Here is a 16299-nt window from a genome sequence, read left to right on the forward strand (position 1 = left end):
TCCAGCGCTGCAGCAGAGAGTGTTGTAGTGGTCTCATATGAGCCCTGGCCCAGGGCACTACTTCCATCGTGGCCGTCATAGAGCCCAACAGCTGCACATAGTCCCAAGCCCGAAGCGGAGAGGCTACTAGGAACTGGTCCACCTGAGCCTGAAGTTTGACAATCCGATTGTCCGGCAGGAACACTCTGCCCACTTGGGTGTCGAATCGAACTCCCAGATACTCCAGGGACTGAGTCGGGCGCAGCTGGCTTTTCTCCCAGTTGATGATCCACCCCAGGGAGCTCAAAAGAGCAATCACCCGGTCCACAGCCTTGCCGCACTCTGCATAAGAGGGGGCTCGGATCAACCAGTCGTCCAGATAAGAATGGACTTGTACTCCTTCCTTTCGCAGGAAGGCCGCGATGACCACCATTACTTTGGAGAAGGTCTGCGGAGCAGTAGCCAACCCGAACGGGAGGGCTCTGAACTGGAAGTGTCGGCCCAGGACTGCAAAACGCAGAAAGCGTTGATGAGGAGGCCAGATGGGAATATGCAAGTACGCTTCCTTGATGTCCAAGGATGCCAGGAACTCCCCTGCCTTCACTGCCGTTATAACAGAGCGGAGAGTCTCCATGCGAAAGTGCCGAACTTTCAAGGCCCGATTGACCCCTTTGAGGTCGAGGATAGGCCGTACAGAACCTCCTTTCTTTGGTACCACAAAGTAAATGGAGTAACGTCCCTTGCCAAGCTGATTTTCTGGCACCGGAACGACCGCACCCAGGCGGATCAGATTGTCCAAGGTCTGCTGCACTGCCACAGCTTTGACCGGAGACTTGCAGGGAGAGAGTACAAACCCGTCTCTTAAGGGTCGGCAGAACTCTAGCTTGTAGCCGTCTCTGAAGACTTCCAGCACCCAAGCGTCTGAAGTTACCCTGGTCCACTCGCCCAGAAACGAGGACAGGCGTCCTCCAATCTGCACTGGGCCATGGACCAGGACCCCGTCATTGGGTACGAGACCCTGGGGGAGGACCGGAGGGCGCACCTCCGGGACGGCGGTCTCTGCGAAAGGAATGCTGCTTGGGGGAGAAGTTCCTCCTGAAGGAAGAGGGGGCAGAGGAGCCCGACTTGCCCGGGTGGTACCGACGGGCTTCCTGAAACCGTCCTCTGGAGTTACCGGGGCGAGCACTGGCCCGAGCCCTGACCTCTGGTAACCTCTTGCCCTTAGACGTGCCGAGATCGGTCACAATTTTGTCCAGCTCGACCCCAAACAGCAGCTTGCCTTTAAAAGGCAACTTAGCCAGGCGGGACTTAGAGGCGTGGTCCGCAGACCAATGTTTCAGCCAAAGCCACCGCCGCGCAGAGACTGTCTGAGCCATACCTTTAGCCGAGGCTCTCAAGACATCATACAGTAAGTCTGCCAAATAAGCCAAGCCCGATTCCAGGGCCGGCCAATCAGCCCTCAAGGAAGGATCCGAGGGGGAAGCCCGCTGCACAATCGTCAGGCACGCCCTGGCCACATAGGAGCCGCAAACTGAGGCCTGCAAACATAAGGCAGCCGCCTCGAAGGACGACCTTAAAGCCGCCTCCAATCTTCTGTCTTGGGCGTCCTTTAGGGCCGTGCCACCTTCCACCGGCAACGCCGTTTTCTTAGTCACCGCAGTGATTAAAGAATCCATGGTAGGCTAAAGAAAGGCCTCACGTTCACTTTCAGGCAAAGGATAGAGGCGGGACATAGCCCTAGCCACTTTGAGGCTCGCTTCCGGGACATCCCATTGAGCCGAAATCAAGGTGCGCATGGCATCATGCACGTGGAAGGTTCTAGGCGGGCGCTTCGTCCCCAGCATAATGGCGGAGCCAACAGGGGCTGAGGGAGAGACGTCCTCTGGAGAGGAAATCTTCAAAATGCTCATGGCCTGCACTAACAGGTTGGGCAAATCCTCTGAGCGAAAGATCCGCGCTGCAGAGGGGTCATCCGCTCCATCCGAGCGGGAATCCGTCTCCTCCAAGGAATCCCCAAAGGACCGTTGGGAGAACTCAGATACGCTGCCCTCATCTACATCAGAGGAGACAGAGTCCTCTAAGCTCTGGGAATCCACCCGAGGGCGTTTACTTCCGGGGGCCTCAACCCCTTTGTCGGACAAGGGAGAAGGGGCAGCGTTTTGCATAAGGAAGGCCTGATGCAGCAGCAAAATAAACTCGGGGGAGAAACCCCCCAGACTGTGTATTTCAGCAGCCTGGGCCACAGCCCTAGACGCACCCTCAACCGGCGCTCGCAAGAGCGGGGGAGAAACATGCTGCGCATCCAAGATGGCGTCCGGCGCGACACTCCGCGAAGGAGCCGCGCGGGAAGAACGGCGCTTAACTTTAGCCGCTTTTTTGCCGTCGCCCAAATCAAGAGCGGCCATGGCATGAACGTCTCCCAGCTCAAGGGCGGCCCAAGAAGAAGCCGTCCGAGCAGAGTGGCCGGCCAAGATGGCGGAGGCGAGCAGCGGGGGATGGGCGTTTATGGCGGGAAAAGCCGCCGCACCGGAGGAAGACCCGGGACACTGACCGGCCTCCAAACTGACACCCAACAAGGGCGAATCAGACTTTAAGACCCCCGCATCCCCGCTAGAAGCACACACACGGTCCGGGGAGCGATTCTTCGCGCCCTCGCCCTCCGACGCCATAGGCCACGTGGAGATCGATCGGGGAACCCCCTGCCCGCTATAAAAAGGTAAAAATTACCTGCTTCTCGCTCCGAGCTGTAACGACCTGGTGTCCCAGTGAGCAGCTGCAATAAACATTTAAATAAACGTCGAAATAAACGCCCTTAAGGACGTCTAAAATTTTTTTTTTTTTTTTTTTTAACGGAGCCAGCGGGAGGGGGGAGAAAAGGAGGGACCTGGCACCACCAGGTTTGCACTTGCTCAAGAAGAGCCCTCAACCCCAGGTACTCAACAAAACCTAAAAATTAGGCTTGGAGACCTAGCCAGAGCTGCTGCTGTGTGTGACCACCACCTGCTGAGATAGAGAACATACTGAGGAGTTTCCGGCAGCACATGACCACATATAGGGAGGCAAAAGGATTGCTCTCTATCTCCACCTGCTGGTAGATGGACACAACCCACCAGTCTATGGATTGATCAGCATGATGATATGGAAACCCATTTAGACTTTGTGCGTTTCATTTTTCTCTCCCTTCTCTGAACCTTTTTTTTGCACTATATCTAGAAATGCACACAGGACAGTCGTAGCAGGGACCTATACAGATGCATAATGTTATTCTCAGATTTGTTCTCCATCCTTTTTTTTCAGATAACCTCTAACATTCCATTTGCTTTTTTACACTGGGCTATAAATTGCACCTTAATTGTTAATTCTAATTGTCATATAGCAAGTTAGGAGGAAAAGACAAAATACTAATTCTCTGTGAAAACCATTTCTTTCTGTTCCAGGGAGGGTAATTTTATAACAGGTGGCTAAGTTTTACAGCAAGTATCTCAGAAATTACAGAGCTTTGAAACATTTAACCTAGCTGTTTCATGCCCATATGCATGTATTTTATAAATTATACAAGTAAACTCTGGGAACACCTATGCTCAGTTCTGGCAAACTAATCATATACAAGCTGTATGCACATACATTTACTCGCATAAAGTCTGGGCCATTATAAAAAAAAAAAAAAAGAAGACGACATCCCCAGAAGGGATCCCCAGAAGCTTAGCCGGTGGTGGGAGGCAGGGCTGGTGGTTGGGAGGTGGGGATAGTGCTGGGCAGACTTATACGGTCTGTGCCAGAGCCGGTGGTAGGAGGCGGGGATAGTGCTGGGCAGACTTATACGGTCTGTGCCCTGAAAAAGACAGGTACAAATCAAGGTAAGGTATACACAAAAAATGGCACATGTGAGTTTATCTTGTTGGGCAGACTGGGTGGACTGTGCAGGTCTTTTTCTGCCATCATCTACTAAGTTACTATGACATAAATGGCTTTAAAATAACCTCCTGCCCCCACACATGGCAATTAGTTTAAAAGAAATCTAGAAAAATGAAGACAGATAAAGATCATATGGCCTATCCAGTCTGTTCATTCATGTCATCTACTCTCCCTATCACTCCCTTACAGATCCCTAAGTACCTGTCCCAAGCTTTCTAGAATTCAGATACAGTTCTTGTCTCCACCACCTCCAGTGGGAAGCTGTTCCACAAATTAACCACCCTTTCCATGAAAGGGTATTTTCTCAGGTTATTCCTGTTACCTTCAACCTACATCCCCTCATTCCACAGCTTCTGCTCTATACACATAATGGCAAATCTCCCCTCTCCCGCTTTTCTTTCAAAGTATGCATATTGAGATCCTTAAGACTGTCCCTATATGCTGACTCCATCCTGTTTATATCTTTTTGAAGATGTGGTCTCCAGAATTATGCACAGTATTCTAAATGAGGTCTTACCAGAGTCTTATACAGAGACATTATCACCTCCTTTTCCTGTGCTCATTCCTCTTTATTAGGTGTACTTAAACAATAAAACAAGGAACAATGCGAAAATGAACAAAGGCGTCTTTCTGCAAAGTGCGCAGTGTACTTTTATCTGGGCAAACAATGCATACTAACAGTATACAATATACAACAAAAATAAAAACATGCCAATGACCATCAGTCAAAACCTTGTCTATGAATGTGGCAAATTATAAAGTAACACTCAATATTTTTAATGTATATTTCCACCCTCCCCCATACATCCATTTTCCTTGCATCTTTCCACCTTCCCTTCCCCTGCAGATCCAACAGCAAAAGAACCTGATAATATATTGCCCAAACTAGTGGCAATTAATCTGTTTAACAAAATGCTATGTTCCCTATGAGGGACAGCCAAACAGAACGGCTATCAAACAGCTTGAAAAATCCACCAGCTAGGGCTATCCCCATGACCAGCAAAGCGCCATTCCATTAGCGCCATGTCAAACAATAGGAGGTCACAAAACCACAAAATGTTTTTGCCTGTACAGAAAGAGAAAAGGGGCACTGTTCTAATAACATAAATCTTAAATAAAGGAGCCTCAACTGCCTAAGATTGTGTTCAGGTACATGACCTGCATTGACTTTTCACAATCTAAATTAGGCTTCTATCATGGGCTCAGTCGTGAGGTGTAAAAACAGCAGTGATAAACAACTCTCCTCAATACTTTAAGAGAGAACAACTTGCTGCTGAAAAAAAAGTTACCCCACTGATTCGATAACAACCACCATGTCTTTAACATACCTGAACAATGTCCTCTTACCTCAATCAAAAAATTATATCAAATGTACGTATTAAGGATAGAAGGGCATGTCCAACATAAAAACTTACAAGGAATCTTCTACTTCTCCGAACAACTCTTCCGGTCCTTTAAAGTTAGGAGCTGCCACTTGCAAATCCAGTACCCCTACAAGGGTCCCCTGTTTCGTGACATGCGTCAGCAGGAGGAACATGAGGAGGGGTTAAAGTGAAGTTCCTCCTCCTGACGCAGGTCACAAAACAGGGGGCCCCTTATAAAACACGTACATTCAGTGGTGTGCTGGTAAATTTTTAACAACAGGCTCTCTTCCCCAGGTATAGCCAGCCCTGCAATTTGGGGGGGGGGGGGGGGGGCAATGCATTATTCTCTCTCTCTCTCCTTCTCCCCTCATGCCAGAGCGCCCATTAAACCATGACCCCCATTAAACAACAAATCTTTATAACCCAAATCACATGCCTATAAGCCTCCAGCGTTTCCTTCCCTCTCATTGTCCCACCCTTGCGTAGAGACGAAATGATGTCAGAGGAGGGCGGAACACAGAGGGAACGCAGGAGGCGACGCGAGCCCAGCCTGCCTGCCACTGCTCCGAACTGAGATAAGATGGACGGCCTACAGGCACGGCGGCATCACTGGCCATGGAGGGGAGGGAAGGGGAGAATCGCTGCACATGGATGATATGGGAGGGCAGGGCACAGGACAATCGCTGCACATGGACGGGATGGGAGGGAAGGGCAGAAGCGAATCGCTGGATTTCGTAGGGATGGGAGGCGAGGGGACAATTGCGGGACACGGATGGAAGGGGAGGGGAGGGCAGGGTAGAGGAGAAATGCTGGACATAGAAGGGAGGCCAAAATCGCGGGACACGGAGGGGAGGGGAGGACAGAGCACAGACATCGAGGGGAGGGGAGGGCAGAGGAGAATCGTTGGACATGGAGGGGATGGGAGGTGAGGCGAGAATTGCTGTACACGGAAGGGAGGGCAGGGCAGAGGAGAATCGCTGGACACGGAGGGGAGGCCAGAATCGCGGGACAGAGGGGACGGCAGGGCAGAGGAGAATTGCTGCACATGGAGGGGAGGTCAGAATCGCGGGACACGGAGAGAAGGGGAGGGGAGAGAGGAGAAATCGCTTAGACGAGAGCCTTCCTAGGGCCCGTTTCATTTTTGATGACACGGGCTTGGTTGCACTAGTATATATATATATATACACCATGAGAGATATACATATATATCATGGTGCATGACTAAAAGCTTTCACAAACTACTGCCCAGCTGTTCAGCTTGCACTTTGGAATTTCTCCCCTGAGGCTTCTTATCCTGAGATCCATCCAAAAAATCTTTAGGGTCCAGACCTTCAGTTTCAGAACTCTTTCCTGCCTGAGTAAACTGCTTGGATCAAAGAAACTAAAGGAGAAGGTTGTCATGCTGAAGTACAAATTTTGATAATGAAACAGTGATTGAATAGATAGCAAACACCCTGAGCCAACAAATTTCTTTTCCAATGAACATAATTAACTTTGTATGATCTTGGCTACTAATAGTGTGCTGAACTGGACAATGTTGGCACATTAAGACCGAATCTGGACAGTTCTGCATGAAGGAAACCCTTCCCTCATTAATCAATACCTTCTCTGTGAAATAGTAGTAATAAAAAAAGGCAAGTGCATTTTTATAATATACCACTGAATTCCATAAAGCAAAAGGAGCAAGTTCTCACATGCCATCTTTTTTTCTTTTTGTAGGCACAGGAAAAGAAAAAAAAGATTTTTAATGCACCCAGGTTTCAATCTAATTCATGTTTAATGTGGGATAAAATGCCATAAATAAGTAAATAGATAGAAACTCTGAATGTTGAGCACCTGATTCTCATAACATGATGTCTTTTTAGTTGCCTTTTACCAGGACAAAAAAAAAATCTCTGCATGAATATAAAATTACAATAGAACTAGGGTGTTCCTTTTACCAGCCCCTCCAAATGACACACTGATTACGATTTATAACAAATTACTACTCTACTTATTATACTTTCTTCTGTGTATAATCCGTATGAACAAGCCAGAATATCTGAAAATCTAAATGAGATTAAATAAAAACTTCACCAACAATAAAGAAAGACAATGTGGATACAGCAGCTTGAGTGCACAGGGATCCGGCTGTGCGGGAAGAAGGGGACAGATATTACCTTGGGTTTTTTTTTTAATAGTATCCTCCCCACCCCACCTATTCCAGACCTCCTCCCCGTTCCCCCGAGCCTCAGGGTACCCTCCCGGCACATACCTGAAGCCACCCTGGTGGTCTAGTGGATTCTTCAGGGCAGGAAAGATCCCCAGTCTTTCCTGCCCGTGCTGACCCTCTTGCTGCTGTATCTTCTTTAAAATGGCTACCAAGACTTACAACAGCAGCCTCACAAGACTTCAGCGGCAGAAAAGTGATGCGGCAGAAATGAGGGTCAGCGCCGGTAGCAGGCAGGAGACTGGTGATCTTTCCTGCCCTGAAGAATCCACTAGATCACCAGGGTGGCTTCAGGTATATGCCGGGACCCTGTGGCTCGGAGGAGGAGAGGCAAACAGATCACGGCCCTTGCATAAAGGCAATAGCAGGGAGCGGGAGGGGGCCCTGCCTGACTTTAACAACCAGCTCGCAAAATGTTTAAAAACTTAACAACCGGCTCCTGCACACCACTGCGTACATCTGACATAATTTTGGACTGAGTTAAATGAACATTGTTCTGGTATGTTAAAGACATGGTTGTCATTATCAAATCAGTGGGGTAGTTTTTTTCAGCAGTAAGTTTTTCTCTCAAAGTATTGAGCAGAGTTGTTTATCACTGCTGTTTTGCACCTCACTTAATTGAGCCCATGATAGAAGCCTAATTTAGGTTGTGAAAAATCAGTGCTGGTCATGAACCTGAACACAATCTTAAGCAGTCGAGGCTCCTTTATTTAAGATTCATGTTATTAGAGCAGTGCCCTCTTTCTCTTTCTGTACAGGCAAAAAAAGGTTTTTTGGTTTTGTGTTTATATGAATTTTGTCTTCCATATATTTTTTGCTTAGAATAGGAGATGCCACTTGTCAAACTGTGGAGCATACTTTTCTCTACAGTTAAAAACAACCTTCTTCCCCAACACTAACGTTTTACATATAAATAACCACTATCCTTTTAACAATGAGAGGTCCTCCCAAACTCCCTGAAAGAGTAAAAAGGAAGGTTGTAGTGACTAATGGTGACCCAATATTGAGGTAAGAAAGGTCTAGGTCTGTTTCCAAAAATGCTCGACCTCTGGACATCCCCAAAAAGGTATCACCTAAAGCAGCCTGAGGTGCAGCGCATTTTGGGCAACTTCCGTCCGAGCAGGAAAGCTTGCCATGTAGCTATGTATAAACGTAAGTAGTAAAAATTTATATTCCAGCTCTTGATTAAGCATGTTAATAGATAGGCTAGCAATATCTTTCAAGTTTCTTTGTAGTAATTTAGCTATTATTATGTCATTCAATTCATCACTCCAGACTTTGCCTGTTTATCCATATATAGGCCTGGGAGAAGATCCTGACTAGAACTATAAAAATATCTCATTAATAACTTCTTATCCTCACCCAATCCAAGTCATCGGTCCAAACTCTGAGCTACTTGAATGGATAAGTGTATTTTCCGAGATGGTGGTTATGCAGTGTGTTACTTGCAGGTAGGCAAACTTATCTGCCTGCGTAAGTTCGAATGAGGGTCGAAATGCTTCAACAGAAAGGACTTTGCCCCTCTCATCTAGTACATTTCTTATCCTTCTCAGCCCTTTAGCCTTCCATCTTTTGAAAACCATATTATCAATTCCCAGATGAAATTCCAAATTCACCATAAAGGGTAAGAGATGAGTCACCAGGGGACTACAATGTAACCTATGACAGAGTTTCTTCCAACAACCTCTCATATGGTTCCAAATCCCGTGCCTGGATATGTTCTCCCCCAGGGAAAGGGACCTAGCGTGAAACACAAATATCCCTGATAAGGGGTAGATAATAGCATTCTCCAATTTAGTAGGTACAAAGTAATCTGATAGTTTAATCCAATCCATAAAACATCTCATAGCACATGCCAAATTATATATTTTCAAATGTAACAGGCCCCGACCTTCCTTGTTTCTGGGCAACTTTAAAATTTGCAAAGGAAGCCTAGGGTGCTTGCCTCCCGGTCCCTCCTCATGTTATCCACACAATCAAGTGTATCTACCCTACTGCAGATTTTGGTATCATCCTCAAACAGGCAAACCTTACCAGATAGCATGAGTATGTAGTGTTACTGATGCATGTATGCTCCCACCGTTATACATGTTATAAAAGACTCCATGCTTACTGAGAAACATTGAAATATGAAAACAGATTAAGACCATATGGCCTATTCAGTGAGCCATTTATAAGATACTCTCCCATTTTTACATGGGCAGACAACTATAGCAGGAGTTCTCAGAGAACAGCAGGCCAAATATTCTCACAGCTGGGTGACGTCACCTGATGAAGCCTGATGCGGATGCTGACTAGTGAGATTTAATCAGAACTTTCTAGCAATGTCCCACCTTGCATGCGCTGGTGCCTTCCCACCCAACGCGCAAGTGTGGATTCCTCAGTCATTTAAAAAAAGCTAAAGGATAAAACTCCAAGAAGAGGTGGAAGGTTTGTGAGAAAAGTTGGCCTGATGTCCTTGGAGAACACCTGCTAAGGTAAGTAACTTTGCTTTCTCTGAGGACAAGCAGACTGTTGTATTCTCATAGCTGGGAATCCCTAGCTACTAGGCTCATCGAAAACAACGCTAAAATAGGGACTCAAAACATTGAGGCCTGTAAGTCAATTAACCTGAAACTATTTATGTTTCAATCGTTTTATTGCAAATTTCAATAAACAGTGTACAGGTGTGCAATGATCTTTGCAGGATTAACAGCTAAATCAACACTATTACAACGATGCACTCCAATGTATCTATCTAACAGTTCTTCTATCTCTTCCCAGCTTCCCCCCCTTCAAAACTCCCCCCCACCTTCCCCTCCCTCCCCCCCCCCCCCCCAGTTCCTCAATGATCTACTATCAGTCTACAGGTATTCAGGGTCTCTCATTTTTGCATCTACACAGTCTCTCAATTTAGAATTTTGCTCTTTGCACTTGGTTGTAGGGTATTCCAAAATTCCGCCCAGGTGGTTTCCAGCTTTTTGCCCTCCACCGAGGAAATGTCTGTAATTCCACATCGTTCTAGTTTTAGCAGTTCAATCATATTTGTCCTCCAAGCTCCCAGCGTGGGCCCCTCCTTCGCTCTCCAATTGAGCAGGATTATCTTCTTGCCGATTAGCACTGCCCTGTGCAGAAAGGAGGTAAGTCCTGGTGGGGCCTGTCCCGTGTAGCAGTATTTTCCAAAGAGTAATAAAGGCTGCCTCTGTATTGTGTTGCATCTCCAGTATTGTTTGACGGCCGCTAACAGCTGGGACCAAAAACGCACCACCCGAGGGCAAGACCAGAACATATGTCCTAGTCCCACCAATGCCTGGGCACAATGAGGGCATGCACCTGTGCCACCATATCCGGCCTTAAATGCCCTAGCTGGTGGGATATAAAGTCGTAATGCAAATTTATATTGTATTTCCCAATATCTGGCATATATTGAGGTGCGTAATGCCAATTGTAAAAAGTTCTGCAATACCTCTTCCGACACGTCCGCGTTCAGATCTATTGCCCATTTCTGTGCTCTGCCTCTGTAGTCAATGTCCTCCGTGGAGTCCTGTAGATATCTGTGATGGAATCGCAGGGGCACTTTGTTTTGGGCCCCCAGTGTCAATGCTGTGTTTAAAGTGTCCTGTACATCCTCGCTTAAGTTGGTCCAGCCCAGTTCAGATAAATAGTGTTGTATCTGCAAATGCGCAAACTGATCAGTCTCTGGTAAGTTGAATTCTGTTTGCAGTTCCCGGAATGGTCGCGCTCTGCCCTCCTCTGTCAACAGCTGGTACAGATACTGAATTCCCTTTTTCCTCCATCTGGCAAACATCGCTGAGGTTGTGCCCTCTGTAAAATCTGGGTTATGAAGCAGAGGCAAAAAGGGGGTCGCCGACCACTCGAACCAGTGTCTCCTGCACAGCCATCTCCATGCCGCCCTTGCTGATTGGACGAATGGATTGTTTCTTAAGTTGGGTTTGACTCTGCTGCTGCCCGTTGCATGTAGCCACCACCCTAAATGTATTGTGGGTGAGAGGGCCTGTTCTATTTGTGTGCTTGAAAACTCTCCATGTCCTGTTAGCCAATCTCTAATGTGTCTCATCGAGCATGCTATGGTCAAGTATCTTATGTTGAGTAGGCCCATCCCCCCATGCAGTCTCGGCTTCTGAATGACACTCAACGGGAGCCGAGGCTTCCGCCCTCTCCATAAAAATGTCTGAATCGATTTATTAAGGGCCTTTTCCTCTCTCTGTCTTAAATATAATGGGAGCATCTGAAAGAGGTATAACCATTTAGGGGCTATCATCATGTTAACTAATCCTATGCGTCCTGATAAGGAAAGTGGGCATGTATTCCACAGGTTTAACATGCGTCTGGTCTCTTGTAGGACTGGAAGCACATTCTTATCGTATAGGAGCCCCATATCAGCAGGTACTATTACCCCCAGATACTTAATCTGATCCTCTGCCCATTGCAGAGGAAACGTTTCTCCCCATTCATGCCTCAGTTTCTGCTCTAGGGGCAGTGCCAAAGATTTTGTCAGATTCAGCCGGAAGCCCGAGAGCCTGCCATAACTGTGTACAGTGTCTAGGAGGTGTTTTAATGATGTTCGGGGAGTGCTCAACAGCAACAGCAGGTCATCCGCGTATGCCAACACCTTTATCTCATACTGTCCTATTTTGACCCCCTGTATACCCTCATGTAGTCGGATCTTGTTCAGCAAAGGTTCTAGGGTCAACAGGAAAAGTAACGGGGATAGCGGGCAACCTTGACGTGTTCCTTTCTCAATGTCAAATCCCTCTGTTCGGATTCCATTAACTAGTAGCATGGCCCGGGGGTCAGTGTATAGTGTTGTTACGGCCTGTAGTAGCCATCCCGTGATGCCTATCCATTTTAATGTCTCAAACAGAAAGGGCCATAACACCCGGTCGAATGCCCGCTCTGCATCAAGGCTCACCGCCAAGTTTTGAGAATGTGTGTTAGGAGCTACTAGTGTGGCTAATATGAATTTTCGCACATTCAGAACTGATTGGCGCCCCCTAACGAATCCAGCCTGATCTTCTTTAACCAATTGTGGAAGAAGAGGTGCCAGCCGGTCTGCTAATATCCTTGACAATAGTTTGGCTTCCACATTGATCAGGGAGATTGGTCTATATGAGCTAGGTTGTAATGAGTCTCTCCCTTTTTTTGGAATTAAGCTTATCAGGGCCGTATTAGCATGCAAGGGGAATCGCCCATTATCCACTACTTCGTTAAGATATTCCGTCAGGGGCCCCAGTATTTTTTGTTTAAGCATCTTATAGAATTCACTAGATAGTCCATCGGGCCCTGGTGCTGAGTGCGTTTTTAATGCTCCTATAGCCTTCTGGAGCTCTTTTGCTCCAATCGGTTTGTTAAGTTGATCGAGGTGTTCTGGAGATATTTTCCCCATGTTAGCGTTATCGAGGTATGTTCTGATGGCTTCTTGAATGCCTCCCGTCTCTTTCTCCCCCTTATATAAAGTAGCAAAATGCTGTTGGAAAATTTGGGCTATCTCATCTGGTTTAGTGATGATCTCTCCCCTTTGTCCACGTACCGCTGCGATGTAGTGGGTCTTTCGTGTGCCCTTAACTAGTCTCGCAAGCATCCCCCCTGCCTTATCTCCATATTTAAACAATCTATATTTTCTGAACAGCATTGAGCGTGCCGTTCGTTCCTGGAGTAAGCTGTTTAATGCCACCCTCGTAGATGTAAGGAGCTCATAGGTGTTTTGCGAGGGGTGTCTGGCATACTGCTTTCTTGTTTCCCTTAGCTGCCTCTCCAGAGCTACTATGCCTTGGGCCATTCGCTTATTTCGTTTGCTCACATACGCTATGACCTGTCCCCGCAAAACCGCCTTGGCTGCAGACCAATACAAAATGGGATCTTCTACATGTGCCTGATTATGTGTGTGAAATTCTTCCCATTGCTGATGTAAATGTTCTGCAAATTCTTTCGATGCGTATAAGTATGCCGGGAATCTCCACCCCGGGGACTGCCGAAAATATGCCTCTCCTTCCAAGTCAACCCATATCAAGGCATGGTCAGAGATTTCTTCGGGGCCTATGACCGCCTCTGTTACTTTCTGAAATATGTCGGGGGATGTTAGTATATAATCCAGGCGAGACTGGGTGCGGTGTGCCCGGGAGGTATGAGTGTAGTCTTTCTCCTCACCGTGTAATATCCTCCATGGATCTAGCAAGCCTGTTTTCTGACAGAACGAATCTAAAAGGGAAGTGTCTAGTGTGGCTCCAGCACTCGGTTTCCTCGTCCTGTCTAGAAGGGGGTCTAGCACTTGGTTCATGTCCCCGGCAACCACCACAGGGAGGCCTGCATGTGTGTGGCAATGTGTTAGTAGCTGCGCATAGAAACGTTTGGCAGATGTGTTGGGGCCATATGCTGAGATCAGAAGCATTTGTTTCCCTTGCAGGTTAAGCTGTATTCCCACTATTCTTCCCTCCCCATCTTTGAATAGCATTTTCGCAGTTCCTTTCAAAGTTTTGTGTAATAGGATAGCCGTCCCACCCCTTCTTCCTGTTGCCGGGGAATAGAATACCTCTCCCACCCATCCTCTTTTCAATTTTTCGCACTCTTCTTTTGAGAGCCTAGTCTCCTGTAGGCAAGCTATACCCGCCCCGTGTCTTTTAAGAGCCGATAGTATCTTGGTTCGTTTGGTGGGAGATGTGATGCCACCCACATTCCAAGATACTAGCCTTGTCTTATCCACCCCACCCGTGAGTTTCCGCTATTGCCGATGCAAACATGTTGACCTGTGGCTCCCGGGCTCCCAGCCTGGCCCCGAAGACCTTTCTCTTCCATTTCTGTGTGTGTTCCACCCTACCTTTAAAGCTCTTCTGTTGTTTCTTGAGACTGCGTTGTATAGATTCTTTCCTCCCCTGAGAATACCTTGCAGCGTTAGTTTTAACTATTATTGAATCCCTCCTACCCACCTTGCCCTCCCCCCGTATTCTGCCCAAACTATCCACTTTCCCCAACTTCTTGACAGCAAATCTGTAGGAGCCCCTGCTATGCCCGAGACCCCCCCACCAGACCTGATGTGTTTGCGCCCTAGTCTATGTTATGTGTTATGTGCCCAACAGCAGCTTTCTTATCATATCTCACCAGCTGAAATCTCCAGTCATTCTCCTGATTGTCCTTCCTCCAACTGTTGTCTGTTCTGTTCTAGATTGTATATATGATCTTTGGCAGCCGCCTCCGAATCAAATGATTTCCATTTTCCATTTTGTCGAATCTTTAATACCGCAGGGTATATCAGCATGAATTGGATCTGTAGCTCCTGTAGCCGTCGACATAGTGGTGTGAATTTCTTTCTGCGATCTTGTAGGGACACTGAATAGTCTTGGAAGATTCTTACAATTTTCCCTTCAAATTTGGTATCGTCTCGTTTCAAGCGATATCCCCTCAAAATCTCCAGCTTGTGCAGGTAGTTATGAACTTTTAAGATAACTGCACGTGGAGTCTGGCGGCCATCTTGAAAACGGCCTATTCGGTGCACTCTTTCTAGACATAACGCTCCAGCGTGATCGGACAACGCAAATTCATCCGTCAGCCATTTTTCAACCACTGTTGCTAGCACTGAGTCTTTTACTGATTCTGGGATGCCGATCAAGCGTAGGTTGCTCCGTCTGCCCCTGTTTTCTAGGTCGTCTACTTTCTGCTGCAGCGTTTCCACCGTCGCTTTAGTGATTTGCTGTTGGCTATGTAGGGGGGCCTGCGCGTCTTCTATGTCTGACACTCGCCGCTCGAGTTCTCCAATGCGCTTCGTTGCGTCCTCCAGGCGGGAATCATACTGTTCTAGCTGCGCCGAGATTTTTGCTAGACGCGGTTCCAGCGCTTGTGTCACCGCGGCAGTCAATTGTGCTAGCTGAGATGCGGTGAAGTTCTGTTCGCCTTGTGGCGGGGCCTTCTCTTCGGCGTGGTCCGCCGCCTTAGCCCTGTCCTTCGCCGCTTTTGCGCCGCGTGCCGGCATCGCTTTTGTTCCAGTTTCCACAAATTTATCCATCAGCTGTGTTGTTGATCTTCCGCTGTTGTTGCGGCGATTAGCGTGGGCTTTTTGTGATTTTTAAGGTGAGATCTGGCAGCGGGGCCTCGGAGAGCAAAGACACACGTCTTCCTCTCTCACCGCATCACGTGACTCCTTCCCCTGAAACTATTTATATACTAGCTGTGACGGAGTTAAAGAACTAAAGAAAACTGGGCCTAGGGAGGTGGAGTTGGATTCTAGACACCAAACAAATTCTTCAGGACTGCCTGCCTGAACCAGAAGTCATGTCAAGTATCCTGCTCAAGGCATTAATGAGATGTCAATGTGTGGACAGATGACCACGTGACTAACCTGCTGTTAGTGATCTGTAATCTGTCATTAAAATCATCCGTAGTACCAGAAGATTGGAGAGTGGTTGATGTAACACGGATTTTTGAAAAGGGTTCCAGGGGTGATCCGGGAAATTACAGACCGGTAAGCCCGACGTCAGTGATGGACAAAATAGTGGAAACTATTATAAAGAATAAAATTATGGAACACAGAGACAAACATGGTTTAAGGGTCAGAATGGGTTCGGCCAAGGGAAGTCTTGCCTCACTAATTTGTTCCATTTCTTTGAAGGCGTGAATAAACATGTGGATAAAGGTGAGCTTCTTGATGCAGTGTATGTAAATTTTCAGAAAGCTTTTTACAAAGATCCTAATGAGAGACTCCTGAGGAAATTAAAGCGTCATGGGATAAGGGGCACTGTCTTTCTGTGAAATAGGAACTGGTTACTGGACAGAAAACAGAGGGTAGGGTTAAATAGCCATTTTTCTCAATGGAGAAAGGTGAATAGTGGAGTGACGCAGGAA

At 47.2% G+C, this 16299-nt stretch overlaps 1 protein-coding gene across 1 annotated transcript in view; it reads right to left on the bottom strand.

Moving 5' to 3' along the window:
• LOC115458845 (mitogen-activated protein kinase 15-like) overlaps positions 1–16299 on the bottom strand; it is a gene marked incomplete at its 3' end in the record, with an annotated part of 180960 nt that overhangs the window by 11490 nt on the left and 153171 nt on the right. The gene's annotated exons all lie outside the window — the stretch shown is intronic.

The sequence above is a fragment of the Microcaecilia unicolor genome, unplaced genomic scaffold (assembly GCF_901765095.1).
Source record: "Microcaecilia unicolor unplaced genomic scaffold, aMicUni1.1, whole genome shotgun sequence".
NCBI classification, from domain to species: domain Eukaryota; kingdom Metazoa; phylum Chordata; class Amphibia; order Gymnophiona; family Siphonopidae; genus Microcaecilia; species Microcaecilia unicolor.